Source organism: Parasteatoda tepidariorum, chromosome 6 (assembly GCF_043381705.1).
Source record: "Parasteatoda tepidariorum isolate YZ-2023 chromosome 6, CAS_Ptep_4.0, whole genome shotgun sequence".
Lineage (NCBI taxonomy): Eukaryota > Metazoa > Arthropoda > Arachnida > Araneae > Theridiidae > Parasteatoda > Parasteatoda tepidariorum.
Window position 1 is genome coordinate 23794219 of NC_092209.1, and position 7534 is coordinate 23801752.

A 7534-nucleotide genomic window follows, 5' to 3' on the forward strand; every position below is an offset into this window, starting at 1 on the left:
GAGCGCTTACCGGATTTCAGTCTGTGTCTTTGTTAAATGAAAAAACTCTATCTCTAGAAAAGGTGTAAAAATGTTGAGATACAAAAAGATATCATAATATCTAAAATTCAGGAGGCAGAAAAGGAAAAGGCAAACTTTTTAAGGACATTAATTTTAGAAGTGAGAAAGACCTTGTACCAAGAGTAAGACGCTAGATAATAGAAAGTTTTATTATATTTATTCAAGCAATTATCTAAATTATGATATAAAGGTTTTAAAAACTATGTTTTCGTAGAAGACTAGACATCAGACGATTATTGTTATGATATCAGATCTGGAACTAAAAACGTTTGGAATCATTTTCAAAGACGTAGGAGGAATGTTTAGGTGTGACATATATTTAGTGTGGAAGTAATACTTAATAAAAAACATCTATAATAAAATATTTTTCTCCTTTTAATCTACTTACAAAATATATTTTTTTAATAATTTTTAAATTGCTTATTATTATCTTTTTCCTAGTTTTTCGTTTTTTAATTTGTTTATTTGTATTTGTGAGAAAAAAAATTCGATTAACTCAGCAACGGCGATAAATTCTGCTTGCATCATTTCAGAAACAAATAAAACTTATTTTGGCATCACGTGTTAGCGCCAAATGAGATTTTGGCTTTCTTAACAGGACGAAGTGATCTTAATTTGGATTGACGGTAAGTTTCGTTTTGCTATAATAAGACATAAAGCTCTACTTATAGTAATCATAAAAAAATTATGGTTTGCATGTCAAAACTCCAGTAGAGATTTGAGAGAATCTGCTTCTCAGAAGAAATTTCCAGTTTTGATCGCAAAATTATACTTTTGAATATGCCATCAGTAAATCAGATCTTAGTTATAACAAAGCATGAATTTTTCTATCAAATAAAATGATTTTCCTTAAAAGCATTTAACTTGGCAGTTTTGAGCAATGCCTGAATTTCTTGAAATAAAAATACTTTTTAAGATATAGAGGGAGAACTATTAACCCATTTTTGCTTTGAGTTCATTTAAAAATACGCATGTTTCATATTAAAAAAAACTCGTAGTACAAACGTTTCTAAAAGGTTAGGTTCATATTTTGCAAGAATAAGATTTTTCTGTTAACTATAAAGTCTTTATAATATAAATATTTTAATTTTTATTCGAAATCAAGTCACAGTGCCTTTTCATAGCTAAAGTGGTAGGTAAAAGAAAGAAATATCCATTTAGCTGAACGAGATTGCTTTCGACTCGCTCTAATGCGATATGCAATGGTGCGAGATCGGCAGCGACGTGATAACTTTTAATGTCAGGGTACGTTTTGAGTAATTGAAATATATCTAACTGAGAAATAACGGGCTAAGTTATAGTGAAGTAGAACATAAAATTGTGATAATTTTTTTTTCATAAAAAATATCCTCGTTAAAACTTGGTAAGATATAAAACATTGCCAATTTTAGATTCTGTACATGACAACATCGTAACTATCACGTTAAAATAGTAAAGCTTACAAAAAAAAATCTTGTCTGATGTTTGTAGCAGAAAAAAAAGAAATGAAACTAATTCCCACCACAGCATTGATTTCATTCTGGTCACGTGCCCCCTGCTTATTTCCCGCTGATCTGTATGTAATGCATTTCAGAAGGGAGATTGCCTTCTTAATGCACCTTTCAATCCCTACACGCAAGCTGTAAGTTGAGCCGAGCCGTCGTGGGAATTGTAAGTCTTTTGGGCAGAGACTATAATAAACGAAACCTGCAACTGGCAGATAACAAACTCTTGAAATATAACTCGTTTTCTTAACTGACTTTTTATGAGCTCATTTCATGTAAAGAGTGCTATTGTATGATTATTGTTCCCTTTATGTAGGTTCTGTGTAAATGACTAAAATGGCGTTGATCAAACGTTTTGCAATTCATTCCTGCTTCTCGCAACTTGACTTAAATAAATGAGTTTGAGCATGTTGCTATTTTACATTCAATGCTCTGTAAATTTTAATATTTAATTTAAAATTTGGTTTAACAAATTATGTAAAAAAAAATAAGTGTTAGTATAATTTCTATTACGTTATTTAAAATGGTAGCAAAAAGCAACTATTTCGTTAATGATTTAAAAGGATTTAATTTCAATTGGTAAGAAACTTTTGGTTGAAAATAATATGTATAGGCTACTAGTGTGTAGACAGGTTTGTGGTCTGCAACAATAAAAAGAGATGAAATATTGAAATTGAAAATATTATCGAGTATTTAATTTTATTAAAAGCGACAGTTTTTGTAATTTACATTTCAACATATGCTCGTAATGTGGGGTATGTGAGAAAATTATTAACAAAACGAAACTAAAATTTATTAACCCTTGTGGACTATGATCCCGTGTACTATCGAATACGTTATGGTGCGATTCTCTCTTTACAGCCCACTGTGAAACGAGCCTTTCTGACTCCAGCGGCCCAAGATCACACGGATGTGATTCAAATTCGGTATACTCTTTTCACATTTCGTATTACTACGTATAAGTACTCGCATGTATTTATAAGCTTAAATCATGTGGGCCAGAAGAAGAGCCATTGGGCCAGAAGAATTTAAATTGGACACGAGGTAAACCCCAAGTTGATGCCAGGTTAAGTAATCCTTGAATAAATTTTCAGTTTTTCGCAATGAAAACATTAAGTAAACAGTATGAGCCTAGAATCTGACTGTTTGAGTGAAATATTTACTTATTAAAGAGTTGTAAACTGAAAGTAGAACTTTTTAAGACACGGAAGAAATTATTTTTAAATTCTTATACTACTTCTCGATTTGAACCAAACAACATAAAAATAAATGCATGTTATTTTAAGTCCAAAGCAACTTTAAAGCACCACTTTCATATTTCTGAAAATAATAATAATAAAAATTAGACGAATTAATTCACTCGAAAAATATGTTTAAGAGAAACGAGGTATTCATGTTCAAAATAATATACTAATTTGTGACATAGTTATATAATTAATAGTTGTGCTTGTATTGCCTTAGTTGCTAATTTTAGTCTCTTTATAGAAAACTAGAAAGAACTAGATATTTATAATCATAATTTACTATACATATACACTACCCTACAATAATAGAAGAGACACTTTCAGTTTCTGATAGTTTTTTAAATTTATCAATAAATACTTGAATAATTATTTTTTGACTTTAGAGGTTTTTAGTTCATGCAATTTTTATACTTAGCAACAAGAAGTTGGACAAGAAGTTGGACAAGATTTATTAAAAACGAGACTGACATTGTGAGGAATCACCCACCATAAAAGTATGTTTTCTTTTACAAGTTTTCCTTCTCTATAACATCAAAGTATAGTTTTCGAACAATTATTGTATATCAGTATTGTATATAATCAATCGTTGTAAAATTTTGTCTTATGATATGAAATAAAACTTGTGAAAAAACCCTGATAGTTATATTAATATTTTTTAAGATTGTTTAGAAATATTACTAACTGAAAAATTAAAATTAAATTTAGGAAAAATAAAAAAATGCAATTCTTCGAAATAAAATTTGAAATTCGTATCAAAAATAAGCTTCGAAAGTTGTTACAATTAAAAAAAAAGATTAAATTCTGAGAAACTGAAACATTTTCAGCAATATAGTTACACCGAGGTAGTAGAGGTACCTTGAGAAAAGGAAATCTTAAATCAAAAGGAATTTTTCTTATAACATCCTCTACAATGATATAAAAATTTGAACACCTTATAATTCAAAACTTTTTTTGACAATTACGAAAATAAATGAGAATAAATAGTTATTAAAAATTATTTTGGTGTAAACATAACCTTTAAAAAAATAACAAACAAAAGGTTACCTTTGCAATTTTGTGCTAAGTATTTATGTTCCTTTCAAATAGTTCTTAACCCTCCGCTTTCGGCTCAGTTTTTATACTTTCCGGTCCTGAAATACGCTTTTTAAGTTACTTTTAGTTTAGTATTTTTCATTTTAAGTAATTTTTTCACCTCTAAATATCTAAAATGGGGGACGAAACAGATACCCCGCTCAAATCGCGGGAGCCGTACGCGGAGGGTTAATATATAGCGAAATATGTAAAAACTAATACTATTACAGAGATGCCAACTGCTCCGGACACGGCAAAATAATTTAAAAAAATGGTAAATAACTACAAATTAAAATTTGCAAATATTTGACTATTTTTGCTTGCTTTTTAAGAGGTATAACATATCATTAGTACCATAAAATGGCGAGTTATATAAGCATACGTATTATAAAGAAATAATGGTGGATAAAAATCTACTAGATTGAATTTATTTAACCAATTATCACAATTTTTAAACTACCACTTTAAAATATATATTTGCTGTCCGGAGCAAGTTGGCATCTCTGCTATTATGTTTAAGGGCACTAAATTTTCTTCCCTTCTCCAAACTGTATCTACCAGTTCAAGGAGATCAAGAAACTCACATCTACGAAAGCATACAGGTAATTATTAAAATGTACTTTCTTCGTCATATTGTTTTTAGCATAAAATATCGCCTGGTAAATCAATAAGCATATATTTAAGTTTAGCTCCCACAAAATATTAGGATTGCATAATTGTTGCATGACAATCTGGTCATTAGATAAAACTTTAAGAAGGTGCTTTGTTTTTGTTTTAAGAGTGCAAAAAAGGGGAAAAAAAGAACGGACCAAAACACAAATAACTTTTGATCTAATAATCAGATCTTCCCGTTCAAAGACTCAATCTTAATGGTTCGAGGGGAAACCTTCAAGTATGAAAGTTTATCAAATCAGAATGTAAATAGTTCTAAAGATAGGACATTTTTGCAATTTTATTTCTCAGGAACTACTTGACCAATTCAACCCAAATTTTGTATTATGCCATTCAAATTTCATTCTTTATATTGATGTAAAAATGGTAAACTTTACAATTCAAAATTTCGTCCATTTTCATTAAATAAAATAATAATTATTAAAAGTTATTTGCGTGGAATTATTTGGATAAACAAAATTTATAATTGCGCCCAAATATTTTTCAATTCGCCTTAAAAGTTCGCGAGATATAGCGAGATACGCAAAACATAAAATTTTGATTAAGAGTTTAAAACTTTGAACCGCTCTCATGACCGAACTTTTGGGACCCTATTTCCTAGATTGCGGCAACCCTGTAGACTTTGGGGGTCAGAAATCCGAACCCGTCGAAAAAAAATGTATGTTTATTCTGAGAAAGTGCGTTTTTGTGTTTAATTTCGTAACTTAAAATATAATTTGCTCTAATTAATTAGTATATTTGATGTCACCTCCTCAAACCATTAAGATTGAGTCCTAGAACGTTAAAATATGATCATTGAATCAAAAGTTATTTAGAATTTTCCATTAATTTTTTTGCGTACTCTTCATCACAAATTAAACTACTTCAAACAGATTGTCAACTTTAAACTAGGTCTTTGGATACATTAATTAAAATTAAACGACTCTCAAAATGTTCTTGTGAATCATTTATACAAGAGTTTCTAGAACGAAATTAACATCATCTCCACTTAGAAATTAGTTTCCTGTTGCTCAAAGAAAGATAGCACAAGTAGCCTTTCCAAGAAATCTTTGCGATATGAAATTTGTAATTAAACTATTTAGTAACGCTTTGTATATTCTGGAAAGCTGAAGTTGTCTTCTTGTCTTATGTAACGAAATTTAATTAATATTTGTCGCGTCATTAGTGTTGAGCGGTGTGTGAGGATGAAGTTTGAAACTGATTATTGAAGAAGAGTTTCGATGAAACTTTGTAGACTATTTTTTTCTTTAATTTTCTCCTTGTTATTTTGAATAACCAGCGAAAAATTTTTAGCACACACTTTATGACAAAAATTATATTTTTTGAAGTCAATAGATTCATACTAGAAGTTGTATTTAAAGGACTTATTTCAAAACAGTAGCACATCGCACAGGTAGATTTATATTTATAATTCTTAAAAAATGATGGCTGGTTTTTTTTTTTATTTTTTAAAAGCATTTGATAAAACTGAGTACACATTAATTTTAAATGTTGGGTTCTTGCCTGTCATAAAAAAATTCAAAAACTTTTGACTAAATGAAATAAATATCGATGGATAAATAAATTTTGCCACATTTTCTTCTTAAAGAAAAAAGCTGTTTAAGTAAAAGCTGTATGAGTATCTGTAGATTATGATGGTAGCGTAGGATTATTAACATGGGGAAAAAATTTTTCTAATTTTTCACGGCACTCCCTAAAAAATGCCCTTAGATATAAAACTAATATTCTTAAAGTTTCAGCCAGAAAAAAAAATATTTAAATACACAATAATTTGATTTTTCTCAAACAATTGCAATTTGTTTGCTATAAATTCCGACCACATTAATTGTAGGCGCATCAATTTAGAATCATTTTAATTGACCCATCTTTTGAATCATCTTTTAATTGAAACTTTTCTTTAAAACTAACAGACTAAAAGATTTTTTTGATGATCCTTACCAAAAAATAAATTTTTTAAAGAGTAAGGTCAAAAATATGTGCATTTTGATAACTACCCTAAAATGACCCAGGTAAAATATATGAATTTGATGATGATGAGGATTTTTTTACATTTGGTAAAAAAAAATTCAGAGATTGACAGAGGGGGAAAAAATATCAGATTAAATTGATTTTTGCAATGCATTTACCTCTATCGTATCCTTCAGAAAGCCTAGCACATAAATTTAATATGATGAAGAGAGTAAAGTGAGATTAATGTAAATGAAATAAGTTATTCCTATTTATTTATATTCCACTTTTTGAAGTTATACTTCTTATGCGATTTTCAACAGGGTTGCGTTAAACGTTTAACGCATACCTGCCAACTTTTAATCCCTTCCATAATCATTTTTCACAGTGGTATTAAAATGGAATTAAAACTTCAATTTTAAGCAAACAAATACGTTGTATTTGAGAAAACTTAAGTTAACAACAATGACAGTAACGCATATTAATATATGTGCTTAATTTTTGTAAGAATAGTGGTGATCAAAATCATCTAAAAATTAAGTTTATAATAGGAAAAATAGTATATACTTACTACCACTTTAAATATGAAAATAAAATCTTCTGGAAAATCCGAAAGAGTTGGCAGGTATGGTTTAACGCTACATTTTTATTGGCCAGGAAATCACGTGGTAGGATCCAGCTTTCCCTCATTCATTTCCATATTGTGTTGGTTCTCACTAGCATAAAAATAATGAAAGTCATAAAAGTATTGTTTTTCTATAAATATTTTTTTAGTTTGTTTTGATACACATATAATTTAATAGGGTAGTATTTTTTATTTTCAAATTTAGTGGATAACTATTGTAAAAAATGAGTGAAAACAATGCGACGGATTTAAGGCTATGTCAAGGTACGTTTCTTGTGAATATCAATTGATTGTTAGGTTTTCTGAAATTACATTATGACGCATTCACATACATTATTAATACAAATACATTTTCCAGGGCGAGACGATAAGGCAACCACAAGCACTTCCTCTGGTTCAAGAGGTCCACGAGGGAAAAATGCACAATATTA